At 46.9% G+C, this 20,983-nt stretch overlaps 1 protein-coding gene across 3 annotated transcripts in view; it reads left to right on the plus strand.

Annotated features, from left to right (window-relative positions):
* The window catches only part of ERG (ETS transcription factor ERG), a 231,354-nt gene that overhangs the window by 48,030 nt on the left and 162,341 nt on the right, over positions 1 to 20,983 (plus strand). For 2 of the 3 annotated variants that reach the window (XM_058661621.1, XM_058661624.1), the window contains exons 1-2: positions 5,698 to 5,712; positions 20,345 to 20,446. The gene's annotated coding sequence lies outside the window, so the exon portion shown is untranslated. Of the gene's footprint in view, positions 1 to 5,697; positions 5,713 to 20,344; positions 20,447 to 20,983 lie in introns of those variants that run through there. The other variant, XM_058661622.1, reaches the window with a different exon arrangement.

Below are 20,983 nucleotides of genomic sequence, written 5' to 3' on the forward strand. Positions count from 1 at the left end.
TGGCCCGTGGAACCCCCTGAGGGTTGGGATGCATGAAGGAGCTTATTTGGGCTCTGGAAGGAGCCGGTTGTTCCTCAGGTTTCCTTTGCTGGCCAGAATGCTCGTCCTGATCAAGTTCATTGTTCTTCTGCCCAGGCACAGTTGCCATGCTGTGGTCTGCACTGGAATCTCCTGGAGGCCTCCCGGGGTCCAGGCCCCTCTGGCTGCCCATGCGCACTGACTGCTAGTGTCAGGGAGAGGGTGCAAGTCGTGTATATTGTTCCGAATGAGAAATGCATACCACGGGCTGTGCGCCCAGAAACACACAGAGCAGATGGCTGTCACCGACTCTGAAACCCTTTCCTGTCCACTGCCTGTCATCCCCTGTGGCCTGAGCTTGTGTCTTACTTCCAGAAAAGCACTTCAGATCTCCTTGCCTGCCAGGCAGGGTTGCAGGACTGAGCTGCTGTGTTCCCAATACATAAAAGGCAGTGTTGCACACCGGGTTACAGGAAACCTCTGGGCCCGTGGAGTCGTCCATGCTTGCTTGCTTGCGTCACGGCCTCGGTTCCGTGCCCATGCTCAGGTCCCAGCCTGGCTGGCGTCCGGGGGAGCAGGGCCTGTGTTGGAAATAGATTTGTGTGTCGGGCAGCTTTTCTTGCCTGTCATTCTGTTTATCTGAAACACACAAAAGCCCAGTCATAATAAAACAAAAGCAATCTGTATTCCCCAGGCATGTTGAACATATGCTAACACTTAGCTGTGTTTTCTCTGGGCTCTTCTGAAAGAAACACAACTTACAAATAGAGCCGCTGACTCACTTGCGTCCCGGCCCACTCCGGGCCCACTCCCGGCCCCGCCTTCTCTCCATTCAGAACTCGGAAGTGAATGAGTGTCCTGCCCATCCGTGCATCGCTGCTTCCCGTGTTCCTGGCTCTAGTCAGCTCACACCCTCTGTGCCCCACATGTATGTGCACAGGCACACATGTACCCATATATGTACTGGACATGTGTTTACCAATTCTACGCAAATGGGATTATCCTATACGGGTTCTTGCAATTTGCTTTTTTACACTTGGGTGTTTGTGTGTGTGTGTTTCCTTTTGATCCACAGATCTTCCATCTGCTGGTTCATTCCCGCAGCGTATACCGAAGCCAGGTGGGACCAGATTGAAGCTGCTATTTGGGAACTCAGACTGTGTCTGCTGCAGGAGTAGGTGGTAGGTGCTGAAGTATGCAAGCTGCAACCTACTGTCTCCCAGGGTACGCATTAGCAGGCAGCTGAGACTTGAACCTGTGTCCTCTGATGTGGGCTGTAGGTCTCCCATAAAGTGACCCTCCCATGTGCTAGTCATCCTCACCAAATTCTTTCATTCTCCTTTGCGTCCAAGCCCTCCTACACTAGACCGTTGTTCGTACTGTTGGTTTTGTCATTGTTTACCCAGATGAATCAACTCGCTTGGTTTCCATGTTGGTTTTGCTTCTCACATTTGCTCTTTCCCCTACTGCATCTGATTTCCTGGAAATTGAGGATATACCTGGGGCGTCCCATGCCCGTGAGCGGTGAGAGCTTCCGGGGCTCACTCAGCTCTCTCCTGTTCACCCTCCTCCTGAAGTGGAGATCTTGTGGGATCTGGAGTCCCAGCTCCCAGTCTCTTCCCGCCATGTCGCAGGTCCTGTTCCGTTGCCATCCAGCATCTCTGGCTGCTAGTGCTGAGGAGTCTCACTCCATCAGACTGCTTCCTCTGTGGATTGGTGCTTCTCTGGATTCTACTCACCTCTCATACTTGCTTTGGGTCTTTTATTGTTGTTGTTATTTTTGATATTTATTTATTTTTATTTGAAAGCAGATTTATGGAAAAGGAGAGACAGAAAGAGAGCTCTTTCATCTGCTGCTTCACTCCACAAATGGCCACAATGGCTGAAGCTCAGCTGATCAGAGTTGGGAGCTTCTTCTGGGTCTCCCACATGGCTGCAGGGGCCCAAGGATTTGAGCAGTCCTCTGTTGTTTTCCCAGGCTATAAGCAGGGAGTTGGATGGGAAGTGGAGCAGCTGGGACCTGAACCAGGGCCCACATGGGTTGCTGGTATCACAAGCAGAGTATTAGCTTAAGATGCCACATCTGTGACATTGTGTTGAGTCTTTGAAGTTTCATAGTACCACTACAACTAGGTGTGGATCCAATTATTTCCATTTTGCCGAGGACTCCTTTTTCTTTTCTGACGTCCTTTGTTTTGTTGTTGCCTTCCAGTCTGGTTATTATTTCTCACTTAGTTTATCTTGTATTGTGTTTTATCCTTGATTTTTACTATGTACTCGTTAGGGAAGTCCTACTAAGTGCTCAACAGCTCATGGTGGTCTTTGTACTCCTTGGAGTCTAGGTCTCTGTCTCAGCTTTCGCTCTCACCTACCCTCTCTCCTCCCAACCTTCCTTTTTGAGCAGTTTACTATCTTTTTAAATTTATTTTTTGAGTAGCCAGTTTTAGTACTGTCCTCCGTGCCTGGCTTCCGCACGTTGTTGGGATTATTTCACCTGTGCCTCCCCTTGCTTGCACTGTGCTGCTTTTCATTCTGACTTGATTTTTAGAAGTTTTGGAGATACTCTAGGCTTGGTCTTCAGTCATGGACTGTACACTGTGGAGGCCCTAGGTGTGCTCCTGCCGGCCACTGACTGCTGCCTGTCCATCACCTGTCTGTCCTGCTGACCTGACCTGCCCCATGTCTGGGTGGCACCCGCTCTTGATTTCTTGCAGATGACTTTTCCCTGCACGTGGCTTTGGGCACACTGCCAGTCCCCATGCTTCCCCCCAACTCTGCATGTCCTTTGTGCCTGTGTGGGATGCAGAACCTCCCCCAAAGCCTTTAGGACTTGGAGCTGGGACTCAAAGCCTTTGCGTTCCTGTAGGTCCGGCTGGTACTCCCCACCTTGCTGTAATTTCTTTTTAAATTTATTTTTATTGGAAAGGCAGATATACAGAGAGGAAGAGAGACAGAGAGGAAAATCTTCTGTCTGATGATTCACTCCCCAAATGGCCTCAATGGCTGGAGCTGTGCTGATCCGAAGCCAGGAGCCAGGAATCTTCTCCTCTGGGTCTTTCACGTGGGTGCAGGGTCCCAAGACTTTGGACCATCCTTGACTGCTTTCCCAGGCCACAAGCAGGGAGCTGGATGGGAAGTAGAGCAGCCGGGCCGGCACCCATATGGGATCCTGGCGCGTTCAAGGTGAGGACTTCAGCTGCTAGGCCATGACGCTGGGCCCTGTAGTTTCTTTCTTTCATGCTGGACATTGAGGTTACCCTTTTGTCTTTTGCCCCTGGCTGGGTAGACAGTGTCCTAAGTTCCACTGCTGGGTGGGGCGGGTGGGTGGAGGGTGCTGATGGTTACAGTCTCTCTAGCACCCCTGTGTTTGTCATCACGATGGGACTTGATTGCCTGTGGTCATCTAAAGCTGCTTTTGGCAAAGAATATTGTGCTTGCAGGTGGCTGTGTGGTGAGAGAACTTGTCAGATGGCCTCAGACCTTGTCCCCCTCAAGGATCATTCTACTTGCATTATTTTCTGTTTTTGATGTTTGCAAAGCCTGAAAGCTGGACAGAAATAGGCGGCGGGGGTGGGGGTGGGGATGGCAATCACCCTGAACCTCTGATGGGAGAAGCTAAAATTTTAGCAAGGGGGTAAAGCTATAACCATCTGGAAGATGATTTATCTGATTGGCATTTAGAGAATTGCTGACTGATCTGGGGCTTGCTCCTGCTTGAGCTGTCGCTGGCTCGAACAGATATAAGGATTGGATTAGTTCTTAGATAAGATACTGTAATTCATCCTCATAAATTTGGATGGATATTGTTTCGAAAGAATTAATCTTCAGTTATGCTGATTTCACATAATGGGTAAAGTTGTTGCTCCTTCATTTCCCAAAAGGTGATGGAAAACCAAGTTGAGTGTGCCTGCCTTATCTGACAGCAAGGGCTTGGTGGTGGCGGTGGTGGTGGTGGAGGTCTCCAGGCACTTGGTGATGTTGAACCTGCAGTTGCTGTGAGCCGAGCAGAGTTGAGGACGGCACTGGCATTCCATGCCATGGACCTCGGACATGTGCTTGTCCATACACATGCCAGGAAGGAACGTTGGAGAGTGGCTACATGTCCATGTTTTGGAGAGGATTTTGTTTGAAAGTCCTGAGCCGTGTGTGGGTACAGCCCATTGCCAGAGAACTGGATGGCTCAGTCTTCACTGCATGTGTTGCAGATCCCTCTGCGCCCAAGGCTTGTTTCAGATATCTTCCGCAGGCTAGGATCTGAGTTCCATGTCCAACAGTTTTGAATGGGCTCACATTAGTGTGAGTGGATTCTCAGAGTCGGTTGGGGCTGGAGAGATTTCTTTTTGTAAGTATTTATTTGAAAAGAGAGAGAGAAAGAGAGTGAGAGTGCATGTGTGCTTTAGGCCCCAGTTTTCCTGCAATGGCTGGAGCTCCATTCAGATCTCCCATGTGGGTTACTCATGGACTTGAGCCAGGGAGCCGGCTCAGACCCTCAGATGTGGGACTCAGACATGCCCATAGGCGTCTTTCCCACCAAGTCAGTTGCCCATCCCCCAGGCAGGTTTTTGAGCATCGATGACCATGCTCCCACCACAGGTCTGCCTGGGGCACCCCTGCACAGGCTGTGCCTTGGCCAGGCTACATTAGCCTGCTCTGAGCGGAGGCAGAATAACTCTCCGATAAGGTCTTCAGTGTGGTTTGCCCTTAACACCTCAGGAGGAAATCCAATGGGAGCTGGTGTTTTCGGAGGCCATCTGCCGTCTCTCTGAGTTCCAGCCATGAAAGGCCCGTGTGTTTCATTGTAGAAGCTTCCGACCACTTCAAAGAGTCGTGCGAAGCATCAGGACTCTGTATGGGGGTTCAAAGAGTTACCTCAAAGGGTTTCAGGGGGAAAATTGCAAAACCAGCAACTGAATGTGTTTTTTTTTATTTTATTTTATTTTTATTAATTATTTTGCATTATGTGACAGTTTCATAGGCTCTGGGAATCCCCCCACCCCTCCCCCTCCCCTCCCCCCTGGTGGATTCCTCCACCTTGATGCAGTATTACAGTTCAAATTCAATCAAGATTCTTTCCTTGCAAACATATACCAAGCATAGAGTCCAGCTACTTATTGTCCAGATGGGTTGAACAGTTTCTTGGGGAGACCATTTCTGGTCTGAAGTTAGAGCTGGTATAATATCATCACAGTCAATTAAGAGTCCCAATATAACATTAACAGCAATTTGCAATATTATGGAATTGACATGGTTTTGGGTAACCAGTATGTTAAAAAAAAAAAACAAGTCCTAACCACAACCTATGATTAGCTCATTGACATCTCAATTTTAGTTTATATACAGGACCAGACCGGCTGCTGTATACCTTAAAATGTGTTTTTAACCATAACTGCTGTAATGTTGTTCTCTGCCACTGTTCACGAAGCCTAGAGGTGATTTTCACTATTGGGGTGGATTAAATTGCTGTAAATATACCAGTTGTGGCATTTCCAGCCCTCACGGCTGCCCCACTCCTACAATCAAAGTCAACATTATCAACAATCGTTGGATATTTGTGTGTCAGATGTTTGTACAGCTGCCTGGGTTTCTTTTTGAAAAGGGTGCCTCCCCATTCTCAACCAGTGGGGCCCAAAGTGAAAGGTGACATTCATTCCTAGAGGAGGCGGGGCCACAGCTGAAGAGAACACTTCCGGAAAGGTGGGAGAGAGAGGGCTCTGAAATGTTCTCTGTAAACCAACCTCCTTTGAAAAAACACTTTTAGCTTTGAATCCACTCAGCTAAAACGTGTTGATGGCGATGTTGCTGCTTCCACGCCTCCTATCTAGGAGAAAACTGGTGTCTTTTGAGTGACTGACAATGCTGGCTTACGTCTTGTAGCACATGATACAAAATGTAAAACAACAAAACAAAAACCAGAGACACTGCAGAGAAGGTTAAAAGCACAAGAGAAAGGCTGGGTCCTTGGGGTAGAATTCTCTTGGGTGCTCATCGAGAAAGTGAGAATTTTCTGCGACCCAAGAATTGAAACAGAGAACATCCTTTGGGTCAGGAACCATGTTTTGTTGTGCTTCCAAAGCCCCTCCCGTGATCTCCTGTGTCCATCCCAATGCCTTTGCTCAGGGATGGGCAATTGAAACGCAGAAGAATCGTCTCCAGGTGCATCCATATGATCTTTCTACCCCAATTAAGCACACCGTTATAATACAGTTTTGGATTGCTTTCCAAACTAACTCAGTAGATTGTAATTGATTTACCTTCAGTCCCTTGTCTTTTTTTTTTTAATCTCCTTAATGACTTACTTTTTTGAAAGGCAGAGTGACAGGGAAGCAGAGAGAGAGAGAGAGAAGAAAAAAGAGAGAGAGAGAGATACCTTTCTTCCTTCGATCTGCTGGCTCACGGCCCGAACGGCTGCATCAGCCAGGCTGGCCCAGGCTGACGCCGGGATCCTGAGATTATCCCGGCCTCTTCACGTGGGTGTCAAGGGCCCAAGTACATCAGAATCACACACTGCCTCACAGGTGCATGAGCAGGAAGTTGGGTGGAAAACAGAGCAACTGATTGCCAGACTGGCTTTCATAAGTGGAATGTTGCCATCACAAGCAGTGGTTTACTGTGCAACACTGCAACACCACAATACCACTCCCTTGATTCTGTTTGGGTTTTGGAAAAACTTTGTAGGTTATTTTGGAATTGCAACACCTTCACAGTTGAGGCCTTAGTTGGAGTTCTCACCATGGGTGCACGAGCTTGGGGTTGCTGCCTGGCGTGGCTGCTGTGTTGTAAATTCTGTCACCTGCGTTCTGTGGGGGAATGGGTCCTGCTGACTGCTAAGTACCCTGCCATTCTGAAAGACCGTGATTCTGGCCCTTGTGACAGTCCTTGGTCTCAATCATAGATCCTGTCGTTTTCTGTATGGATGGAGGCATTGCCTCTGCATGCTACTTGTTCCAAGGAAACCTTATGGAAATGGCCAAAGAGGAAGGGAGTCTGCTAGTGACAGCTGTCCCTGCTATGACCATGACAGTGCGGTCCCTGCCCCGCTGGTCGTTGTCTCGGATGTGACTCAGAGTTAATGAGCACCTCGTGTCTCTGTGGCTCACTTGGAGAAAACACCGTGTGTATTTGGTTACTGATTCTACAAAAAGTATGACAATGTAAAGAAACAGAAGGCCGCAAACCTCTCTTGACATGTGGACGCCGCAACTGGACCTTCACTGGCTAACTTTGCTTTTCGTGCGATTTATGACTTTGTTTGATTAAGGTTTCTTACTGTGGCTCATCGTCAAGTTAGATGAAACTGCCGCTTCTACCCCTGCCTTTATTCATCTGGAGAACAGGGAGGGGTGGCGGATTGGTGGTGGAGGAGGTCGATGCACTGTGGGGACCTACAGTGGTAATACAAGAAGAGCTGCCACGTGGGGTGGGGGTCGCTTCTCTGTGTCCTCTGGGATCCTACACTGTGCTCTTGTTGGGGTGAGGGGGATCCTCCCTGGAGCAGGGAGGTCCCTGCGACACGAGGCTGGAGCTGTCCTGGGTGCTGTCCCTCAGTAGCCATCTGAAGGGAAAATGGGCCCACAACTGTGGGTGTGAGATCTTCATGTATTTGGATGTTTCGTTGAGCAAGTGGTTTTGATCTGAAGCTGTGTAAATGGCCTTGAGGCCCAACTAGTCTCACAGTCAGGTGTTTTCACTCTGACCTTTGGCACCCCTGGGTGGGCTTCAGCCAGGGTGGGCGTGCAGTGGAGGGCATGCGGTGGAGGTGATGGTGGAGGTGGAGGTGGAGGTGGAGGTGACGGTGGAGGTGACGGTGGAGGTGGAGGTGGAGGTGACGGTGGAGGTGACGGTGGAGGTGGAGGTGGAGGTGATGGTGGAGGTGACGGTGGAGGTGGAGGTGGAGGGTGTGAGGTGGAGGTGGAGGTGACGGTGGAGGTGGAGGTGGAGGTGGAGGTGACGGTGGAGGTGGAGGTGGAGGTGACGGTGGAGGTGGAGGTGACGGTGGAGGTGACGGTGGAGGTGGAGGTGACGGTGGAGGGTAGATCTGGAGCTTCCTTGGAACAGCACATCTCTCAGTGACTGTTCATGTAACATTTCTCACCTGTGGATTTCTGAGCTGGACCCTGATGTGGGACCATCTGCTTGTTGTTTTTGCTTCTTCTTGCTTCCCTGTCCACGGCTGTTGCCACTTTCTGCCGGCTTGCTTCTGGCACCTGTCTCATTCCTGTGTGACTTTGACGCTGGATTTCCTCCTGAAGTCCATTTGCATACACTTGAGAGTCAGGGCTTTGCCTTTTTGGAAAAGTCAGACTCAGTGGAGCTCAATGCCACGTGGTCCTGGCTGACAACCTTTCCTGTCTCTGTTCTGAGTCTTCGCAGATGGCAAGCTGTCACCATTCCTTCCGTACTTCGAGCTTCTCAAGGACTGAACATGTGTCCTGGTTCCAGGGCAGCTCCCTGCCCTTCGATTCCTCCTGTTCACTCTCCATGGGCTATGGTCATCTGGGAGTCTAGTGTTTACTGTGGAGAGAGAGAGAGAGAGAGAGAGAGAGAGACGAGAGAGAGAGAGAGAGAGAGAGAAGGTGCTGTTAGAGGGTTGCTTACCAATGTATCACCATGTGAGTGAGCACCTGCTTTGTAAAGCTGCCTCCAAATGCAGGCTCTTGTTCACGGGGTGCTTTGTAGAGTACCTCTTTACATCTGTTTTCAGATCCTGTAATTCAGTACCTTAGACTTGGTATTAAGACCAGATCCTTACTTCTCCCAAGATTGTGGAGGTGAAGTCTCCCCTTGGACATCTGTATAAACCTCCTCTCTGTTCAAGGCCAAGCCATTGTTCCCTTCATTTTCTGGATCAGACACTTGTTCTGCAAAACCCTGGGTAGAAGCTTCCTGTGCTACAGGGAAGGAGAATCGCTCTGGGGAACCTTCCAGTCCCACCTGGCTTACAAAGGACAAGTGTCCACTGCAAACTGGTTGAATGACTTAGCTGTGGGAGAGTGCCTGGGGAGTTTGGTGTAGACACAGGGCACACCTGTGAAATTGGGTGTGTGTGATAATCACACCCCAAGCCTCAGAACTGAGAGTTTGTATTGAGGACCGTGGAGATAAGCTTGAGATATCTGTTTCCAAATCGTGTCTGGTACCGATGAGGTGATCCTGACCCAGTCCTCTACAGCCAGTGGGGAGGGACAAGCTGGTTCCTGTTATGCTGGGGGCAGGGCCAGGCTGCTGAAGGTCCTGATCCTGGGAAGGCTCCCCTGGGTGACTGTCAATTATGCATTGGCACATACACTGTGCCAGACAATGTAGAGAATTGAGAATCTCGAAAAATTTAGCTTCTTTTTTTTTTTTTCTGCTGTTAGTGCTAATTTATTTTTCTTAGGAAAACTAACCTCGTTCTACCTGTTTCTCCACATTAAATTAAAGATAAAGGAATAGAAATCCGCGTTTTGGTACAGCCTAAGTTACAGCCTGCAGTACCCTGTCTCATATTTGTGCTGATTTGAGTCTTGGCTGACCCACTTCCAATAGGGCTCGCTGCTAATGCACTTGGCAGAACAGAGGGTATGGCCCACGTCCTTGGGCCTCTGCACCCACATGGGAGATCTGGATGATGTTCCAGATTCCTGACTTCACTCTTGCCCAGCCTCAGTCATCGGGGCCATTGTGAGGAATCAGCCAGTGGGTGGAAGATCTCTGTCTCTCTGCCTTTCACTGCAACGCTCTCTTTCAGATAAACAGATACATCTTAAAATAATAAATGAGTAAAATTAATTTCTGGATAAAATACATCTGCCTCCTACAGGAGTCAAAATGATGGTGATGGAAGAAATTCCATCTAAAAAGGTGTAAGAAAATCCCTTATGGGTAGTCCTCCTGTTTATCTAAGTTGTCATTTTGTTCTGTTTCTAATTTGTCTCGCCTCAGGAACTTTTTCTTTCTTGCCTGTCACGTTGAAATCTTACCATGGTGTTGATTAGCTACCAATGACTTAGTCTATGTATAATCTCAAGAATATTCGGATATATTTAACAACACTTTCATTTTTGAATCCAGCATTATTCATTTTAAAAATACAAAGCAGATTTCACTGTAAAGATGGTTATTAGTCATTTAAGATTTGACGTTATGATATTTCAGGACAAAATTCATTTGGATGCCAAATTTGCTTTTAAAATAGACTTCAGGATTGTGTTCTCAAAGGCGTATTTTGTTTGATGAACTTTCTTAGAAATGCATCATGTTCCTTTAATCTGTGGCTTGCTTTTTAGTTGTCTGCTGTTATGAAATGACTAAATATTTGTTTTTCCAGTTGAACTTAGGAGGGGAAAATTCTCTGGTAAGTGTGCTTTCTTGCACAGAAGGCTCAGTGTAACACGGGAGAGAAGTCCTGTTTATAGTGGCTTTTCCATTCTTGATGTCACCCGCCTGTGAAACAGCCTGTTTTTCTTCAAAGCCTCCAATTTTATACACTTGGGGGGGGCGCTGGAGATGGACCTCAGTCCCCAGACAGAGGGGTCTGGCTCTCAGGCTTGTGCTGGTGGAGGCCAATGGCTGCCTTGGGCTTGCGGTCAGCCGGTGTGCCATCATTTACACAGTGATTCGGTGGATCGGGAAGAAAGAGCATGGGATCTCATGTGGGTCCCCAAAGGACTTGGGGTTCTGCAAACGGGTGGCTGGTTGATGCTTGTGTTCATTGTGCTATTCCTTGACAAAGGAAGAGTGGGTAGGAGTATAGGCACTGAGATTGGCTTCATGTTGACAAGTGAAATCAGGGGCTGGCACTGTGACACAGAGAGCTAAGACTACACCTGCATCATTGGCATCCCACATGGATGCCAGTTGGTGTCCCGGCTGCTCCATTTCCAATCCAGCTCTCTGCTTATGGATTAGGATAACAGCAGAGGATGGCTCCAGTGCTTGAACCCTGCACCCCTGTAGGAGAATCAGAAGCTTCTTCTGGCTCTTGGCTTTAGATTGGCTTAGCTCCAGCAATTGTAGCCATTTGGAGAGTGAACTAAGAGGTAGAAAAGCCCTTTATTCCTGTCCTCTCTGTGACTGCCTTTCAAATAAATAAATCAATCCTTTAAAAAGAAAGAAAAATGAAACCAAACAAGTCCCAGCCACCACTACTACCACCACCAATACCAAGACCACAAGAAATGCAGCCTCCAGGGAGTGAATGGCCACTGCCATTGCCTGTCCCAGATGTGGTTCACGGAGACTCTTGTGGTTTTCTTCCAACAAAACTGCACTTGTTTATTTGTGCAGAATTTCTCTGTGGCTTAGAGTGAGAAGGAGATCCGTGGGAAAATTCTAGAAGATTCTAAGAAGTGCCTTCTTGGGTGCTGTGTTGCAGCCAAGGTGGCCATGCTGTGACTTACCAGTGGAAAGACACACGCATACCCCACCCATGATGTCAGGTGGAAGGGGGTGGTGATGACTACCGTGCAGGTGGGGCTGGTGACCAGGCTTGACCCTGGAAGAGCTTCCATGTGAGCCATTACAGAGGCCCCAGCCTGTCCACTTGCCAGGTCTGGGATGCTGTCTCCTAGTTCTTACTGTCACTTTGGGTGACCCATCTCAGGGAGGTAGCTACTTGGGAAATACAGCCAGCTATGTTGTCCTCATGGACCTCCATGAAACGTCCTTTTCTTTCCAGTGGGTTCTGGGACTCCTGTTGTAGCACACCAGTTTGAGCTCTGCCTGCTCTATTTCTGGTCTAGCTATCTGCTCTTGTGCCTGGAAGGGCCAGAGAGGAATGATCTAGTTGCTTGGGCCCCTGCCATTCACTTTGGAGATCTGGAAAGAAACATTGAAATACTAGCTTTGGCCCAGCCGAACACTGGCCACTGTGACCATCTAGGGAGTGAACCAGCGTATGGAAAACCTGCCTCTCTCCATCTCTTCATCACTTTGCATTCCAATAAATAAATGAATAAATAAATTAAAAAAAACCTTCAAGTAAAAGTGGTTTCATCTCCCTTGTCTCTCTGGCTGCATCTCTCTCCAGTTTGGGACTCAGGATTCTGTGTGTTCCTTGAGACTGGCTATGATGGGAGTATTTGCAGAAGTAGTCCAGTGTTTCAAATCCATTTCTCCTAGGTTGCTGGTTTTAGAGCATCTAGCAGCCACCACTTCTGAATAGTGGGATCCCTTTCCCTGCCAGACAACATCCCACCTCTGTGCTGGTATCTGGGGTCTTTCCCCATCTCTTCTCCAGACTGGGTGATATTGAGTTCCCCAGTCTCTACATCTGCTGCTTCCTGAGGGTTCCCTCTTTCCTGCTGACACACAGATAGTAGCCCCTCACCCACCCTGCAGTTCTCCTTTCCTGCAAGATCATATTAATGTATGTTTTTTCTTTTGTATTTGAAAAGCAAGTAACACAGAGTGAAGGAGAGGTAGAGAGGTATTCCATGTGCTGGTTCACTCCTCAAATGGCTGTAGTGACCAGGAGCTTCTTCTGGGTCTCCCATGTGGATGCAGGAGCCTAAGGACTTGGGCTATCCTTTGGTGCTTTACCAAGTCACAGACAGGGTGCTGGATAGGAAGTGGAGCAACTGGAACACCAGCTGGTGCCCATATGGTATGTTGGTCCTGCAGGGCTGAGGATTAGCCTGCTTTACTGTGCCAGCCTCTAACATGTATTTCTTAAGGTTTTAGTTATTGGCTTAAGGAATGACAGAGAGAGAGCCATCAAGTGGTGGAGGAGACAGAAAGCTCTATTCATCAATATACTCTTCAAATGCCTGCAACAGCCAAATCTGAGCCAATCCCAAACCAGAAACCAAACATCCCACGAGTGGCTGGAAGTCAAGCACTTAGGCTGTCACCTGCTGCCTTCCAGGTGCATTACCAGGATGCTTGCTAGGAAGCAGAAGTGGGATTTGATTCTAAGAACCCCATACAAGACATGGGCATCCAAAGCACCGGCTTAACATACTGCACCGCAGTGTCCGTCCCTGAACATGTGCAGCTTTTTCTGAACTCTTTTAAGATAGACAACATTCACATCACGTTTTAATGAAAGAAGCATATTATTCTAATTGTTCTGAGTTATTTTTAGTTATTCTGGCAATTTCTTTTTGAGATCAATGCTTTTGTTATAGGCATGCAGGACACAGTGTTCTGTGGATCAGTGGATCAATACAGCAATAAACAGATAGACAGATAGTCAAAAGCTTCCCAGCTGCAGGCATCCATGAGGTGCCCTGGAGCTACTTTGTGGTCTCCTCATATTCCACAAACAAATACACCATCTGGAAAAGTGCTCACTCCTGTTTCACTGCTGCAGTATTTTTTACAGGTCAAATCCAATCCAGGTTCCCAATGCATGCGGTTGTTGGAATGGTTTTCTCATGTTAGTAACCCAGCAGCTGAGACGCTGGCAACCCTTTCCGTGTTACGGAACGTCCTGTTATGGCTTCCATGACTTGTGCTGTTCCTGGCCTTCTCCCCGTTCCTGGAGTGCTCCTCTCATGTTCATGGTCATTTGCTTCATGTCAGATATTTCAGGCATTGTCCTCAGGGCTCTTGCACCTCTATAACTTGCACATAGAGACTTCTGGATTCCTCACAGATTTTTATTTTCAGAAAGCTATGCAACTGAATCTGATACTCAGAAAACTTACCCTCTGGTGCGGGGTCACACAAAGCCAAGAGGGAGCTGATCTTTTGGTGATTATTTCTTTGCAACTCTCTCTCCTTTAACATCTTGAACACAGGGTGAATGCCGCTCTGAGTTAGTGATTAGCTTAGCTAGTGATTGCTACATGGAAGGAATTCAGTGTGTACTGTTTGGAGGATGGATGGATGTACAGACATACAGATGGGTGGATGATGGATTGGTAAGTGGGTGATTGGATGAGTGCACAAACAAGTGAATGGACAGATGACTGGGTAGATGGAAGGATGGCTGGTAGGATGGCTGGATGGGTGGATGGAGGGATGAATCATGGATGGATGAGTAGGTGTATAGATGGATAGGTATAGGGATGTATGGAAGGAAGGTATGGATGAATGGATGGATGGGTGACTGGCTGGCTAGATATGCAGTTAAAGGGACAAATGGGTTTGAAAGAAGGTTGATTTTACTCATGAAAGGAAACAGCTACCTGTAGTCAGGATTTTCTGAGCTTGTGCTATGTGCCTCATGTGGAGATGAAGATGAAAACTCTCCTTGTAGTGTATTCTGCCGAGAACCCTCCTGCTGCTTCCGAGCTTTGCTCTTCTCCCCCCCCAGCTGCCCTACTCTCCTTCCCATTTCTGCTATTGAAATACTCAGCGTCCACTGTAGAACTGTGTTGAACAAGTGTTGCCATCCCATGGAGCTTTCTCGCTTGAACCTCCCTATGACCCTCACCCCCTCCTGCCTTAACCTTCGCAGCACTGCAGTGTGGGTAGATGGTGGGAGGTCACTGATCTCTCAGGTTAGCTATTTCTTTGTAAAGTCTTAGATATAGTGATGTAAGTAGAAAGAATTCCCAGCAGATTATTTTTTTGCATTAGAACTGAAAAGTGTATTTAACCTATTTTTTATTTCTAAAGATTTACTAATTTCCCTGATAGATATGAGACAAAAGGAGGGAGGGAAGAAGGAATAAAAGAAGGAAGAGAGAGAGGGGAGGAAAGGGAGAGAAAGATAATCTTCTATCCACTGGTTCAATCCCCAAAAGGCCACAATAGCCATGGTTGGTTAGGCTGAAGTCAGAGCCAGGAACTTTTTCTGAATTTCCCACATGGATGCAGGAGCCCAAGCACATGGGCAATCTTCTACTGCTTTCCTTGGTACATTAACAGGGAGCAGGATTGGAAGTTGAGCAGCCAGGACTCAAACCAACTCCTGTATGGGATGCCAGCATTGCAGACAGTGGCTTAGCCTGCTTTGCCCGAATGTCAGCTGCCAGGACTGTGCGCTTGTTTTAGCTGGTGGGAGTGGAACCTCTAGGAGTAAGGAGGTCACCCATTCCTGAACTGAGCGAAGCTGGTGCTGTGAGCACCACCTTACTGGGCTTGTAGCAATCAGTAGCCTGAGGTGGAGATAGCTTGGGTTGTGAGCTGGTGATCAGCTCCCCCATCCAGTTGCAGGTTCAGGGTTGTTCCAGCCATACCATGGCTTCTCTGGCCAAGCAGATTCCCCTGCAGGTGCTTCCATGGGCTGGACATGGGCCATTCCCAGTAGGATATTCCTGCTTATCACTCTCACTTGTCTGCCCCTCACAGCCTTGTAGAATTCGACCCAAAGTGTACCGCTTGTCCGTGGTAGGACTGGGGCTCCCCACACAGGCCATGAGAGGCCTCCACCTAGCCAGACCAGTGGTGCTGCAGCCATTTGCATTCATCAAAACCTTCCCAAATGGCTGTGTTGTGTAGGCCTGGCTTGTATAACTTTCTGACTTGCGTGCTTGGATGAAGCCGGCTGTTCCTCACGCGGCTGGGAACATGCCTCCCCAGACCTCCTGACATCGTTTTGGCAATGTTGTGACATCTCATCTGTGTTGTGGATAATTTACGTTGTCAGATAAATGCCCTCAAGGATAAATGAACTATTGATGATATAATGCTAATTTAAAAATCCTCATTGCACACATTGAATGGGATCCTCTCTGGGTTTTATTCTGCTCTTTAACTCAAATCCAACAGTGCCTCAGCTGTAAATCAGATTATTCTTTCATCCCACTGGAAATTTTGGCACAGAAATGTGTAGGATCACAGAATATTGACAGTCTTGGCCTATGTTTTTCAAAAACTTGGTGCCATTTTAACCATATGCCATGGACAATAGTTAGCCAGGCAGCTGATAGTGGCTTTTAGGTTAGAGAAAAATAAATCTGGGGACACGTCTATGAACTGCTGATTTGTGCAGCCTGCACTGCATGCCTGACTTTACCTCATCACTGCCCTCCTGGTGAACACTGTGTCACCCGACACGGATGACTCACATGCCTGTGGATGGCCAATGTCAGTAACAGAGGCGTGTAAGAAAGAACTTGGAAAATATCATTGGGTTATGCCTTGGTGCTTTGCTCTCATTATAAAGAGAGTAGTTTTGGTGTTGACAACTGGGAGAATATGAGAAAGTCTGAGGAAGAACAAAAGGAAGGCTGAGCTTTCTGGGAGTGAGATTGTTCTCCCATAGTGGCCTCCCAGTCCATCCATGAAGTCAGGATAATTGGAGCTTGGGTCATCTGGGGGTGCTGTCTTCCAGCTCCACTGACGGATGAGTAGGCAGCTTCATGTCTTGGCTGCCGTGAATGATGCTGCAGTAAACATGGGGTGGAGACGTGTCTTGAAGTGCTGATTCCTTAGCCTTTGGGTGTGTACCGCAGGAGTAGGATTGCTGGATCCCACGGTATTTCTGTGGGGAATATTGGTGCTGGTTTCCATAATTTGGCTAATTTACATTCCTGCCAACGGTGTACAAAGCTTTCATTTTCTCCATATCCTTGGCAGCATTTGCTGTTTCTTTTTTTGGTCCTCTTAATCATAGTGTATTTAACAGGTTTCACTTGATGTCTCATTGTGGTTTTGCATTTCCCTGATTATTGACGAAGTTGAATGTGGTGGGGGTGGGTGGGAGGATAGCGGGCCAGAGACACAGAGAGGCAGGTACACAAGAAATCCATTATATATACTAGCGACTGTGGATAATAAGGATGCATCACGGTTTTTTTGCAAACCAATCAAGTAGACTTCAAGAATACTTGCCACAAAAAGGATACTTGACATAATGCTTGTGCTCATTGACTCAGGGTAGCCATTTATATGATATAGGAGTATTTCAAATATGTTGCACATGATAAAACTATATAGTTTCTGTCCACAAAGAAGAAAAAAATTTTTTTTAAAGATTTATTCAGTTTATTACAAAGTCAGATATACACAGAGGAGGAGAGACAGAGAGGAAGATCTTCCGTCCGATGATTCACTCCCCAAGTGAGCCGCAACAGGCCGATGTGCGCAGATCCGAAGCCGGGAACCAGGAACCTCTTCCAGGTCTCCCACATGGGTGCAGGGTCCCAATGCATTGGGCCGTCCTCGACTGCTTTCCCAGGCCTCAAGCAGGGAGCTGGATGGGAAGTGGAGCTGCCGGGATTAGAACCGGTGCCCATATGGGATCCAGGGGCGTTCAAGACGAGGACTTTAGCCTCTAGGCCACGGCGCCAGGCCCAAAGAAGAAATTTTTAAGAGAGGTATAGATCTCTTATAATTCACTGTGGAGATCCCAAGTTGATGGAGTTCCTTTAAATCCCTTTTCTTCCCTTCCTGCCTTCTCACATGGATTTTTCTTTTCTGCTGTATTGAGATCATCCTGAGTTTTCCCCCCAATAATGTCATGCTGTGTTTCCCATACCATGGCAAAAGCGCTGCTGTGCTGTTTGGCAATGTGAATAAAATATCTCTACGCATTGGTCTGGAAGGTTCCAGGTGGAGCTGCCTTGTTGGCGGCCTCAGCAGGAGTGGGAGGACCATTTATGAATAATTTTGCCCATTGCAAATATTGGTCTTGATGTAATATTTTAGCCATTTTTCCAATCTGAAAATATTTTCAACTGGAACATATGTCATTTGCAGTTGGTCATATTGAGAGGATTCCAGTAAATATAATGTTTTGAGATTGGATGTTTTGCTTGGAATGTTGTGTAAGTAGAGATTCTTGTATCTCCCAAAACAAAAATAAATAAATAAATAAATAAATAAATAAATAAAAGATTGGATTTTAGAGTTAATCTTTTGAAAGTTCTGATCCTACGGGGACCTACAAATCATAAACTGGCTATTTTTCCTGGGCTTCCCTTTGATGGGGGCAGGCTTTCACTGACTGCTTCAGTCCTGGTTGCTTGCTATGCGTCTGTTCAGACTCTGTTTTCTTGCTGTAGTGTCGGCAGCTTGTGTCTCTTTGGTGCTTCTCTAACCTGTTGCCCTATAGTTGTCCATGCGCTTTTCTGCAAGCTTGGGTGGTGCTGAGGTGTCAAGCTCTGATGTCTCCTTTTTCATCTCTAGCTTTATTTATTTGAATTTTTCCTCACTTTTTTCTTTGTTACTTTGGCTAAGACTTGTCTGTTTTGTTTATGTTTTTAAAAAACAGTTTTATTTTGTTGATCTTTTTTTTTTAGTTTCAAGTTATTTCTGCTCTAATTTTTGTTATTTCTTGCCTCCTGCTAATTTGGGGTTCAGTTTGTTCTTGTTTTGCTAAGTCCTTCAGGTGTATCATTAGATCATTTATTTGAGATCCTTCGATTTTTTGAAACTAAGAAATGACTGCACTAACAACCCAGTTAATAGTGCTTTTGTCATAGCTCATGCTATTGATGTGTCATGCTTTTATTTGTTTAAACTAAGATTCTTTTAAACCTTATTTCCAATTCCAGTTACTTCAGTGACCTCTTGGTCATTCAGTAGCATGTTGCCTAGTTTCTACATATTTATATAAGTGTTCTATTGCTTTTGTTGGTTTCTGGTTTTGTTTCTTTGTGGCCTAAGAAGAGCCTGATTTGTGGCCTGATATGTGGTCTGTCTTAGAAGGCTGTGGGTGAAACGTCCTGTGAACGTTATGTCCATCTCTTTCCACTCTGATGTGTCTTCGTTGGTTTTTTGCTTGGATCACCTGTCCGTTGATGACAGTGGGATGTTGCATTTCCCTACTATGATATATTAGGATCTCTCTTTCCCTTTAAGCTTAGTAGTATTTGCTGTGTCTAGCAGGGTGGCCTTGTGTTGAGTGCATAGCTATTTATGATTATTGCATCTTTTTAATCATAATGCCTTTTGCCTCCTTGTTGGGACTGAAAAGTTATGTAATTACAGCTTTCAGGATGTTTTCTAAATCCCATTATTCTGTTTTGGGTAGAGATAGGTGCTGGAGAAGACCTGTGGGAGACCTTATTAGTAGAGTGGGGCTGGAAGGAGAAGGGAGATTTTTCAGAAGGTTCCCTTCATGGGAGGCCCATGTCGCTTTCCTAGTGTTTCCTTCCTCTTGCTGAGCCTCCCATAGGAGTGAACTATTATGTTCCACCCAGCTTTTTAAAGAGAAGGATTTTAAGTTCTTCCCATTTGTAAGATACTTTAATATTTTGGTGACATTTGATGTGATTTAAATTCAAATTTATTTGGAAAGCAGAGATAAATAAAGACAGAGAGACAGGCCGACTTGCTGATCCATTACTCCAAATGTCCGCAATAGCCAGGGTCAGGCTAGGCTGAAGCAAGAAGCCTAGGACTCTGGCTCTGCTGTATGGGAGCCTCCCAGAGTATACAGCGGCAGGAAGCAGGCAGTGGAGGCCAGCCAGGACTCAAGTCCATATTCTGCTTTGTGATGTGGTGTCCCTGATTGAATCTAAACCATGGTGCTAAGTGCCTGAAGTTGACTTTCCATTTTAGCAAGATTCCTCTAGATGCCTTCTGGAAAAAGGTGGGGGAACAAGCAGAAAGACATGTGGCTTCACCTCTCCGGGAGAGAGCTTGGGTTGTGAATATATTTTTGAGGGACTGATGTGGTAGTACAGCAAGTAACCTGCTCCTGTGGTGCTGGCATCCCATGTGGGCACCGTTTGTGTACAACTGCTCCAGCTCCTTGCTAATGTGCATACAGCAGAAGATTGCCCAAATGTTTAGACCTCTGCATGCACCTGGGATATCCAGAGGAAGCCCATGGCTCCTGCCTTTGGCCTGGCCTAGCCCCGCTATTGTGGTCATTGGGGAATGAATCAGTAGGTGGATGATCTCTCTGCCTCCCACTCTCTCTTCTCTCTAACTCTGCCTTTCAAATAAACAAATATACTTTTATAAGAAAGTTAAAAACTAGACGTTGAATGTCAAGCTTATCAAGTGTTTTAATAATAGCTGCACACATGATTTAAAGGGGAGATGACTAAGAAGTTTTAGAGATTTATGTAGGCCTGAAGACCTATGAACAAGGGATCTTGGGGTTTTAGAGTGATCTTTATAACTTTTCACTTTTTTCTATGTTTATTTGAGAGGCAGAAAGAGAGGCTTTTTTCTCCTTTTTTTCGGTTAAGTTCCAAAATGCCTGCAATGGCTGGATCTGGACCAGGCTGAAACCAGGAGCCGGAAACTTCAGCTGGGTCTCCCGCGTGGGTGGCAGGGGACGCAAGTGCTTGAGCCATCATCTGCTTTGTTTTAGGGTATGTGTTACTATGAAGTCGAGAGTTGAGCTGGGCGTCCAACCCAGTACTCCAGTTTGGGATGTGGGCATTCTAGACAGCAAACACTTGCACCTGAAAGAAAGATTTGTCATTGAGTATACAGTTCACCTTTGGCATTATTCTATGGGGGAAATAAAGCTTAATGGAATTAAATTATTTTTCAGGTTATTCCAAGATCTTCAGGGGCCCAACGGAAGCTTCATTGACCAACAGGAAGACAAATGACTCAAAGAGGAAAACGATGGTGGGCCCAGGAGCAATTCAAGGTAAAACCGAAACCTTTTGTAGCTGATATCTGTGGTACCAACTCTCCAAAGCCCTTTTCGTGGATCTGTGGCTGTGATTCTAGGAATGGTGTTGTTTCTGTGTGACCTTCATACTCTTGATACCAGTGCTGCCTTTTCCTGCCCAGCGGGGTGATGATACTGGGGTCAGTGCCATAGGAGCATGGCAGTGCCTTCAGCCCCTCTGCGTTCTACCACCTTCTTCTCTCTCCCTGTCCTTTGCCGGAGAGCTAGAGGCCAAGGGCAGTGTGCACAGGGCCAGGCTTTCCTGGTCCTGTTTTCCTGCACTGTTCCTCAGTTAGGCTGGTACTCGTTTTATAGTTTGCTCCATCTGGAAGAACTTGAGAACACATGACAAGTGGTATACGTGGAGAATCAGTCCCTGTGTTCAGAAACCAGTCAGAAAACCAAAATAGGACCAAGCAGGTAAAAAGCTTGCCCTGAGATGTGCCAGCTGTCACACGACCCTCAGAGACCCTTCCCAGGGATGAGGGGAGACTTCTGCAGGCCACAGGATTA

This window comes from Ochotona princeps, chromosome 3 (assembly GCF_030435755.1).
Source record: "Ochotona princeps isolate mOchPri1 chromosome 3, mOchPri1.hap1, whole genome shotgun sequence".
Lineage (NCBI taxonomy): Eukaryota > Metazoa > Chordata > Mammalia > Lagomorpha > Ochotonidae > Ochotona > Ochotona princeps.